This window comes from Eretmochelys imbricata, chromosome 24 (genome assembly GCF_965152235.1).
Source record: "Eretmochelys imbricata isolate rEreImb1 chromosome 24, rEreImb1.hap1, whole genome shotgun sequence".
NCBI classification, from domain to species: Eukaryota; Metazoa; Chordata; order Testudines; family Cheloniidae; genus Eretmochelys; species Eretmochelys imbricata.
In genome coordinates this window covers 15,632,759-15,644,213 of record NC_135595.1, presented here as the reverse complement: position 1 = coordinate 15,644,213, position 11,455 = coordinate 15,632,759, and positions in this window count along the sequence as shown.

Here is an 11,455-nt window from a genome sequence, read left to right as displayed (position 1 = left end):
TGGGAACTCACAGTGGAAGGATTCGGGGACACACCGGACTGGAAGGCCAGTTGAGGTCATCCTACAACGGGCAGCCAAGCTGTCTGGAGCCAGGGTGAAACCTTTATGCTTGTGGGCGGGGTACTGGTGTCAGGGCTCTGAGCCATGGGAGCAGAGCATTAAGCCACCTAAAGTTCCAAAGCAGGTGGCAAGAAACCCCGTTCCTGGTGTGGGGGAATCCCCTAAACAGTGACCCTGAAGAAGAGCTCTGGGAAGCTCCAAAGCGTGTCCCTGTCACCAGGAAAAGTCGGTTCCATAAAAGCTATTCCCTCAGCCTGCTTGTCTCTCTACGATCCTGGGACCAACACGACGACAGCAGCAAGAGAAATTAGCAGCATCCCAGGTCAAAATATGCATCTGTAGATATCCTAAAATCAAATTCTGATGCGTTCTCCGGCAGAATTTTTCTTCCTCAGCCTGTCTGTCACTTTCTGTTCTTCCGAAGGCCCGACTTCATTTGCGACATCGCGGATGCCACAGTATCAATGCCTGGAACACGCGAACAGCTAAAGTGACTGGACTCAGTTCCTGCATCCGTGGTGTTAAGACGGTTAGTCCTCTGAATTTGCTATTGTTCCAGGCACTTTTGTTTTCGTGGGTGTAATTGTGAAGGAGCAGAGAGACTGCCGTCTGGCACATCAGGGGTTAAAGAAAACCTGTGGGTTCAGCTAGCCCCCCCCACATCATACCTGCAGCCAATGCCAGGCCTGGAGGAGGAAGAAAAGAAGGGAGCCCCCCTCAGTCAGGGGCTGACTGGCAAAGAGGCAGGAATCCTCTGTTTGCCTGCCGGAAGGCAGGGACTGGCACCCTGCCAGTCACAGGAAATGAGTATGTTTCCCCCCTGCTAAGGGGAACCTACAGCTAAGCTAACTGGACTAATGGGGCCATGCCCCGAACTTATGGACTTGCATAGGGAGTAGCCCAGGAAAGTGTCCTGAATGCCCCCCTCATGGCTGGGAGAAAGATCCAGTCCCGCTACTTAGAGGTGTGAGCAGCTCAGGACCCTGGGCCAGGAACTGAGGGAAAAGGAGGGGTCAGGCCCCCCTCCTTCTGCCAGGTGAGGGTCAGGTGCTGGAGGTTCATCCTGAGATGGAATGGGAAGAGGCAACTCAGGGTCACGTTTCCCCCTCCCCCGCCCCAACCAAGTGGTGACGGGTGACTTGGCTGTGATAAGCCCTGAAAGGGAAACAAAGTCGGGGCAGAGATCCCACTGCCCAGCGACCCCAGAGATCCTGGCCGCAGCCCCGGCTCCAGAACCCCAGGGGAAAGCTCACTGCTGACCGGGCCGTTGACTGTCCGGTTGGTGGTGCGGCCGCGCTAGGCAGCGGGGCTGGGTCAGGCATGCCCGGCTCCTAGCCTTAGGGGTGGCCAGGGGCGTCCGCACGCTGCCCTGTTCCCTGCCCGCAGGCGCGGCTCCCATTGGCTGGGTCAGGGCAGGGGCAGAGCTCGCATGACTCCTGAGCGCTCGGCAGACGGCTGATGAGGAGGCGTGGCCCGCCCCTCTCTCCTCATGCTCCTCGCGTGGCTGGGCTTGAGTTCGGGCACCTGCTCCTGCGGCGAACCACGGGCAACCTGTCGCCCCATCGCCGGCACCCAGGAGTTCGAGGTACGTGTATCCCCCTCTCTGAGTGCTGGAATGGGGCTTCACCCCCATCACTGCACCCCCCCGTCCCCTTGCACCCCCATCCCTCCCTGTCCACCCACCGCATTCCCATCCCTCCCCGTCCCATCCTGTCCTGCCTCCGCACCTACCCATCCCAGCCCTGTACCCCTTACAGCGGTCTCCCACCCATCCTCTCCACCTCCCAGAGCCACCACCCCCATGTCCCTCACCCCCCACAGCTCTGCACCCCATTCACCTCCATACACTGCTGCACTCCCAATACGTCCATATACAGCCTGTGCCCCCCACATCCTCATGCACCTGTAGCCTTCTGCCTCACCCTGCATCCCCATCCATCCCACATACCCTCCTCTTTCCTTCATTGCCCCCTCTCACCCCCACCCTGCTTTCATCCTTGGCCTCTTTCCCTCCCCATCCTCTCTCCTCTCCTCTCCCCCCTCCCCGCCATTTTTTCCCCTCCAACCCGCCCTCCTCCCTTCCCGGCTGGGTGATTTAGGCAGCCCATGGAAAAGTGTATGTGAAAAGTGTCTCTGTGCAGACAAGTGTGTGCGTGCATGCATTGTATGTGTGTAAGAGACTGTGTGTCTTTGTGTAGGGAGGTGTGCGTATTGCTGCATGTGTGTATACCTGTGTGAATAAAACTTGCAGCCTAACTCTTTGACTGTTATTCCTTTTGCTGGCTTGTGCACAAAAAAATTGACATAAAATGTGTGTATTAATTTCTTAACAAGTGTTTAAAAGAGGTTACTCTAAAAGAAATGTATTATTTTTTTAAAAGTGAATGTTGTTGACTAGTAATTGCAGAAGAGCCAATGCATCATACCTTTCTCCCCACCTTTGTCGAGCTACATTATAAACTCCTTGTTGCAGACTCTCTCTATTTACGTGTGTGTCCAGCACCTACCACCCTAGAGCCCTGATCTTAGCTGGGGTCTCTAGGCACGAAACAACAATTGTAATATTAAATACTGTAATGTGGAAGTATATGTGTTAGTGCATACTAGATGTGTACCCATGAATACACGTGTGTATCTGCATGTAGGTGTGGGAGTCAGTTTCTACAGATTTATTTATATAGGTATCTGGACAGGTGTGCATTTCTGTGTCTGTGCTCTATGGATTTGTATTTGGGCTTCAGGAGTGGGCCTTTAATCGACCCATTGCAGCTGCGATACTGTGTGGTCCTCATTCCACACACAAAATTATGATAACTTGAGTGAACAAAACACATGGAGCCGGTTATGAAAAATGGGAAGAGAGGCGGGAAAGAATCATGAAAAACTGTGAAATTTCCTTTTTTTTTTTTTTTTAAATTGCCCTTTTTGACTATTTCGTGGCCAGGTCTAGCATCCTGTAACAAATAAAACCTGAACTTGGCATAATACATCTGTCAAAACAACAAATGACTGTTTGGGTCTTGCAGTACAAATGAGCATGTGAGAGAGGGTGGGGGCGAGCAAGGGATGCAGGGTCGGGGGGGCCTCGGAGATGGGGCGGGGCAGTGAGTGTGGCAAGGGTGTTCTGTTTTCTGGAATTAGATCCAGAGATCCACGATCAGTGGCTCTCAAACTTTTTTACAAGTGACCCCTTTCACATAGCAAACCTCTGAGTATGACCCCTCCCCCCCTTATGAATTAAAAACCTTTTTTTATATATTTAACACCATTATAAATGCTGGAGGCAAAGCAGGGTTTGGGGTGGAGGTTGACAGCTCATGACCCCCACCCATGTAATAACCTCGGGACCCCCTGAGGGGTCCCAACCCCCAGTTTGAGAACCCCTGCCCTAGATCCAGAGAGCCTGATGCTGGGTCCCGGGCTTGTATGGAGGGTCCTGCCCGCAGCCTCCTTCCTTCAGGGGCTGCTGCGAACCGCAGCTGCGGGCAACCCTCCAGCTTCCTCCCCCGCCCTCTTCCCCCACCTCCCAGCGGGGCCCAGCGGCCCCTAGTGGCGGCCAGCAGCTCTGCAGCCCATTTCTGTGGAGGAAAAGGAAATTCTGTGCAAAAAACATTAATTGCTGCGTGCGCAGTGATACAAAATTCCCCCAGGTTAGCCGGTGCCTTGTACCATCCTCACTCCCAGAGACAGGATACCAGGCTAGATGGACCTTTTGGTCTGAGCCAGCGTGGCTGGGGCGGGGGATATTCCCCATGCTGCAGCCTCCCCCATCTCACCCTCTGCACCCTATGTGATGCTGGCAGATGAGGCGAGCCCCAGGGCCCGCTGAATGCTTACAGATGCATGGCTGGAAGCTAGGCCGATTCACTTGGGTATTAGTATGGATCTAAGTGATTGTGAGATGTATAAGAGTAGTTAGTGTTTTAAACATCATGAAAACGAATGGGGTGTGACATGCCTTGCTTTTACTTATCTGTACCCCGTTATAATGTAACCGCAAACATTTACATGGTGTACATCCCTGTAACTAAATAACCCACCCAACCAGAAAGATGCCTTGTGGAATGGGTTGGCAACTTTCTAATTGCTGACAACTGGATTCCTGAGGCCCCGCCCCCTACTCTGCCTCTTCTCTGAGGCCCCGCCCCTCACTCCGCCTCTTCCCCGGGCCCTGCCCCCTACTCCACCTCTTCCCCCAAGACCCTACCCCACTTGCTCCTTTCCCCACCCCTTTCCTCATCTCTGGGTAGTCTCCACCTCCCTCCCCACCAGCTGGCCTGCCTAGCTGCTGCAGCCTGAAAAGGAACCTGTCTGCAGGTAGAAGACAGCCCCTGTTGAGCAGGGGCTGGTACACGTTAATGACCTAGCACCTCCCCCTGCCCTGCAGTCACCGGATGTTCAGTTTTGGTCAGGTTTCAGAGTAACAGCCACGTTAGTTTGTATGCGCAAAAAGAAAAGGAGAACTTGTGGCACCTTAGAGACTAACCAATTTATTTGAGCATGAGCTTTCGTCAGTACATCTGACCGGACGCTGCCAGATCCCCTTTTTGACCGGACATTCCAGTCGAAAACCAGACACCTGGCAACCTTATGTAAATTAAGCACTGTAACAGAGAAGGGCTAATTTCAAAGCAAGTGGGTGCTGTGTGTGATGATCGGAGGTCAAAGCCTCTAGATGCATTCCTGTCGCTCCATCCTCAAGGGAAGAGCCCACATGGGTGGTGACACTGTCAGCTTGTTTTCCTTGTATGGATTCAGGGAAAGATTCTGCATCTCTGGACCGTTTGGATTCTAATGACGCAATAACCGAACGAGAAGACGGAAATCCCCATGGTTATTCTGGGCAGTCCTGAGAGACTTCTGTGTGACTAGCAGTTTACTACCTCTCTGGTACCATTGGGAATTACAGACTGTCTCACTTCTCCATATATTGAACCTGCTTTAACCTCTCAGCAACTCCCCTTTCTTTTTCTTAGCTAATAAGCCTTTCGTTAGTTTACGCTAGAATTGGCTACAGGTGTTGTCTTTGGGAGAAGATCTAAGCCAGGGGATTTCAACCTTTTTACATTTGTTGACCCCTAAAAAATTCTGAATGGTGGTGTGGCCCCCTTTGGAAATCTTAGACCTGTCTGCGGCTCCCCCCGGGATCCACGGACTGCTCTAGAAGAAAAGGAGTACTTGTGGCACCTTAGAGACTAACCAATTTATTTGAGCATGAGCTTTCGTGAGCTACAGCTCACTTCATCGGATGCATACTGTGGAAACTGCAGAAGACATTATATACACAGAGACCATGAAACAATACCTCCTCCCACCCCACTCTCCTGCTGGTAATAGCTTATCTAAAGTGATCATCAAGTTGGGCCATTTCCAGCACAAATCCAGGTTTTCTCACCCCCCCCCCCACACACACACACACAAACTCACTCTCCTGCTGGCAATAGCTCATCCAAACTGACCACTCTCTTTAAAATGTGTATGATAATCAAGGTGGGCCATTTGCAGCACAAATACAGGTTTTCTCACCCCCCACCCCCACCCCCATACACACACAAACTCACTCTCCTGCTGGTAATAGCTCATCCAAAGTGACCACTCTCCCTACAATGTGCATGATAATCAAGGTGGGCCATTCCCAGCACAAATCCAGGTTTTCTCACCCCCCCCCCCACACACACAAACTCACTCTCCTGCTGACAATAGCTCATCCAAACTGACCACTCTCCTTACAATGTGCATGATAATCAGGGTGGGCCATTTCCAGCATAAATCCAAGTTTAACCAGAACGCCGGGGGGGGGGGGGGGGGAGGTGGTAGAAAAAAAACAAGGGGACATAGGCTACCTTGCATAATGACTTAGCCACTCCCAGTCTCTATTTAAGCCTAAATTAATAGTATCCAATTTGCAAATGAATTCCAATTCAGCAGTTTCTCGCTGGAGTCTGGATTTGAAGTTTTTTTGTTGAAGAATTGCAACTTTCATGTCTGTGATTGCGTGACCAGAGAGATTGAAGTGTTCTCCGACTGGTTTATGAATGTTATAATTCTTGACATCTGATTTGTGTCCATTTATTCTTTTACGTAGAGATTGTCCAGTTTGACCAATGTACATGGCAGAGGGGCATTGCTGGCACATGATGGCATATATCACATTGGTGGATGTGCAGGTGAACGAGCCTCTGATAGTGTGGCTGATGTTATTAGGCCCTTTGATCGTGTCCCCTGAATAGATATGTGGGCACGGTTGGCAACGGACTTTGTTGCAAGGATAGGTTCCTGGGTTAGTGGTTCTGTTGTGTGGTATGTGGTTGTTGGTGAGTATTTGCTTCAGGTTGGGGGGCTGTCTGTAGGCAAGGACTGGCCTGTCTCCCAAGATTTGTGAGAGTGTTGGGTCATCCTTCAGGATAGGTTATAGATCCTTAATAATGCGTTGGAGGGGTTTTAAGTGGGGGCTGAAGGTGACGGCTAGTGGCATTCTGTTATTTTCTTTGTTAGGCCTGTCCTGTAGTAGGTGACTTCTGGGAACTCTTCTGGCTCTATCAATCTGTTTCTTCACTTCCACAGGTGGGTATTGTAGTTGTAAGAAAGCTTGATAGAGCTCTTGTAGGTGTTTGTCTCTGTCTGAGGGGTTGGAGCAAATGCGGTTGTATTGCAGAGCTTGGCTGTAGATGATGGATCGTGTGGTGTGGTCAGGGTGAAAGTTGGAGGCATGTAGGTAGGAATAGCGGTCAGTAGGTTTCCGGTATAGGGTGGTGTTTATGTGACCATTGTTTATTAGCACTGTAGTGTCCAGGAAGTGGATCTCTTGTGTGGACTGGACCAGGCTGAGGTTGATGGTGGGATGGAAATTGTTGAAATCATGGTGGAATTCCTCAAGGGCTTCTTTTCCATGGGTCCAGATGATGAAGATGTCATCAATATAGCGCAAGTAGAGTAGGGGCGTTAGGGGACGAGAGCTGAGGAAGCGTTGTTCTAAGTCAGCCATAAAAATGTTGGCATCCTGTGGGGCCATGCGGGTACCCATAGCAGTGCCGCTGACATGGCTGTTACTCTGAGGACTGCTCTCGGGTACCATTGGATTTAGGGTGAGTGACTGGTCTCTTGGGACTAGGAGCAACCTGGATGTGGTGGTATTTTTGGTGTCGGTCACCACTGATCACTAAATCCAACTTGCCTGGGGGAGAGACGGACTGGAGAGCCCTAGGGAATTGCCTGGGACTCTGCGGTGAGACTGCTGCCGTAATCCAGGTGTTCGCGTTTGTTCCAGGCTGGGTGAAATCTAATTATAAACCACCCCACCCGTTTGGGGTCTTTGCCCTGTGTTCTGACAGTCTGGAATCTGCCCTAAGGCGGGCGGCAATGACACCCTCATCCTGCCACCTGCTTCACCCGCGCCCCCTCTGTCATCCCCTAGGAGCCCCTTTTGTCTGGCCCTCCCTGGCCCAGCCGCATGGCTCCTGGCAGTGGCAGGATCAGCCCCAGGAGCGGCAGGGTGTGAGTGCTGAATCCAGATGGGAGGAGAGATGGGGGAGGGGAGAGGGAAGTACTGGGGGGGAAGGGGGATGGGGACAGGAGCTGAGGAGGGGTGTGGGAGAGACAGGATGAGAGAGGAGGGGGAGTGAGGGGTAGGAGGGGGAGAAGGGGGCTGGGAGGGGAGCACAATGAGTCACGGAGCAGGGAGGGGATGAACTATTTCATTGGGGGCGTCTCACTTGCAGGACAGTTGAAGTGACACTGAAGCCTAGTGATATTTGCTGAGCTCCCACCCGGCTGCAGAGGAAAGCGAGAAGACAAGGCTCAGAAACAAGCAAGCCAACAAAGTTCCCCTGAGCTCGCTGGCCCACACCAAACTGTTCCCCCCCCAACCTCCTGGGGACTGTTCCCCACCACCGGCCTCCGCGTGTTGCACCAGTGGGGACGGGGCCAGGTCTGGGCAGCAACCTGGGGTATTTTGGTGCATTTCAGTTTCATGACAGCCTGAAAAGAAACCTGAAACCCACCAGAGGCGGGGGAGGGTTGTTCAACCCGGCACGGTTGCGATGCTTCTCTCCAGGGTCACGTTCTCGGAGCTGGCACTTAAAAATGCCTCCACCCTCCCCCAAAACCCCAGCACTCGAGGTAATTCTCCCACATTTCGGCTAGGACGTTCACCCTTTGGCTCTGCCTGCCTGCTCGTGGCTCCCCGCCCCGGACGGGCCCTCCTCCAGTCCATCCCCAGGACCTTTGCCTACGAGCCACAGATCCCCCCCTTCCCATTGAGCCTAATGTAGATCAGAGCCACCCCCACCCACAAGTGGGCTGACCTCCTTTCCCCACAGCCCCACGCCTTACTTTGCTCCACGGTGCCCGGGCAACCATGAAGATGGTTTCCCGTGGTTCCAGTCTAGCCTTTTCTAGCGCACCTGGCCAGGGATGGGTGGGAGGGACAGAGGGGTGCCCGGCCCATATGGGGAGAGCGGTGTCACCCAGCCCTCTCCTCCGCCGCTGACTCCCCCATCCCATTCTGGGCTCCCTCTCATTCCCATTTTCCTAAACTAACCCCACTGGCAACAACAGTGGCTCCTGCGATGGCACCTACCAGGTTGGTCCAAATGGGGGCTGGAGCCGCTGACCGCAGAAGGCGGGTGGACCCTGTGGGGCTCAGGACTCTGCTGTCCTGGATTTGCTCCATGCTTGTCAAATGATTTGCAGGGCTCTAAGCAGGGTCTGAATGAGCTCCCCGACATCTAGCGATGAGCTGGGGCCAAAACCTTGAGGACCAGGCCTTTTTTGCACAGACACCCCCACTCCGCCACAAATCACAGTAGTATTGAGGGCAGCGGTGATGAAATGTTGTTATCCCGGTTGTGTGCCCAAAGGGGTGGCAGAACTGTGCTTCGCACGCCCTGATCGAGGGCTTTCACCCTCGACGAACGTGCACTGGCTAAGGCTGTGGGCTCTGCCTAAGTGGCATGGACATTTTTTGATCCTCCCTTTCTGCACTGTTTAAAGACAGAGCTGATTAGACTCAGCTGAGAGTCTTGGGGTTTGTGGCAAGTGATGGCTAGAGCTGAAATCACTGATAACCGGGGTGAAGCATTAAGCTTATACCCAGGGCTGGTTTTAGGGGTGGGTAGGTTGGGTGACTGCCCAGGGGTGCCCCTCCTTGTTCTGCTGCCATCTGCAGCCCCCCTCCCCCCCCCCGCCCCGGCCAAGCTGCTCCCAGGAGCTTCTTGTCTGCTGTGCAGAGGGTTGCGGGGGCTGATTTCAGGCTGTTCTCTCCACCCCTGCCTATGTACCCTGTCTCTGCTGAGCTGGGGTGCGGAACAGGAGTCTGTGCTTGGTACTTATTACTTGCTACTTCCTGTTGAAATGCACAATGTACATGTATTCTCTGGAATTTTATTCTTTCAAACTTCGTTAAGGATTGCAGTGCTGTTATTTTCGGGTTTTGACTGATCTGTGCATTTCATAATTATATTTCCCCCTAATGCTGAAATTTAATTCTTTGAGTAGCGAGTTCTAAAATGCCTAACCTGTCCTGGCTGGCGTAATTATCATTATTACTGTTATTCCCATATTGTGCTTTGTCATTCCTTATTTAAAACAGTACAATCAAATAATAGTATCCTTCTAGAATGTAACTTTGCTAAGGTGAGTACAAGCTAGTGCCAGTTTAAAAAACATTTGCTAAAAACATAACTTTAGTTACTGGGCAGATGAAGGTCACTTGTTTTCAAATTGTATTTTTAGTTATATTTGTAAAATAACACGTGGATGGAAAATCAGTGAAATTCCCGGTATGGTACTATGATTGTGATCGGGAAACATAAATGCCAGAATAATTAGAAAAATAAATTCCCGTTTTTAATAAACCCTTAATCATGTATGTTAAAATTAAGTATGTTTTAGTGGAGTGAAAAACAATTGACTAAGATAATGGTAGTAACACAGAGTGTGTCTGTTAGAGAAAGTAAACAGATTTTAATCAGATGTATTTATTTGTATTTATCTCTGCTAAAGATAGTGTATAAAGCAGCGATTCTCAAATGTGACCACCATGGCCGCATGTGGCCACCAGGGGCTTTTCTTGTGGTCACAGCGTCCTGGGGGGCAAAGCAGCCACCCCTCCCCTTCCCTGTTGCTCCTGGGGCTGCCAGCAGCGGTTGGTCCCTTCCGTTGCCCCCCTCTGGAGACACCTGGGGCACAACACTGGAGGAGAAGGCAGACTGTGAATTTCCTGCTTTCCCGGGGGTGGTGGGGCTTGGGCTTCAGCCCTGGGATTGTGGGGTGGCAGGCTCTGGCCACAGGGCTTTGGGCTATGGCCCCAGGGCTTCAAGCTCCTTCCGGGGGCCCCATCCCCCGTGATTCAGGCTCTGGCTCCCTGCTGCCTCCCCCACCTCTCATCGCCCCTGGTCCCTGCTGCCTAACCATCAACCTCCCCATCCAGGGCTTAATTTGTCCCCAGGCTTCCCAAGGCAGAGTTAGTCTGCTGTGAAAAGTGATACCTGTATGTTTGTTAATATCACTTTTCACAGCAGGAGACTTCCTAGCTAGCAATAATTAAATTACAATGATTTTGATGTGCATATGTATTTGTTTTTCCCAAAGTTAATTATTTTAGGGGAAATTATCAGAGCGACCACCAGCCGCACTCTGAGGCCACCAAAAAATTTGTCATGAGACCCTCTGGTACAAAGTATCAAACGTGTGTTTCTGATATCAGTGTTAAAGCACCAGAACTGATATCTGAAGGTTTGGGATTGGGAATATTTTGCTGTATTATCTCCTGATTGTTCTAAATTTAAATAGAAACTTTAAACGAGGCTTTAATTGGCGTTTGTATATATTTTTGTCTTTCTCTATATAACAATTAGATACAGAGCTCCTGTCAGCTAATTCCTAAGTTGTTATCTGCAAAAGCCCCTAGAGTCTTCAGGTGCCTAAGTAGTCCCTGGAATCATGCTTAAAGTTTCCTTCCACTCCCGAAAATCTGAAATGGCGCCCTGGTAAGCCAGGCCAGAGGGCTGCAGGAGGGCCGTGGGCTCTGGCAAAACGCAGCCCCCACGTGACAGCGTGAAGCCTTGAGCCACATGCCGAGCACCAGGCATCACAAGCCACAGCAGCAGTGCAGACGTAAGGGTGGCAATACACCACATGCCAGGCCCCCCTTACATCTGCGCTGCTGCTGGCCGCAGCGGCTTCAGAACTGGGCGCCCGGTCAGCACCCACGGGTATCAGGCCGCACTGCCTGTGCTTAACTTGTGCCAGGGCTGAGCTCTGGCATCTCTTTCAATAAAAAATTAAGCACTGGGGGTATTCAGTGGGGTCCAGAGGTGATGGGGGAATGGGGAGCCCATGGGAGCCAGGGAGGGGTAATGGGGGGGGGGCGCCAAAATACAAGTTCACCCAGGGC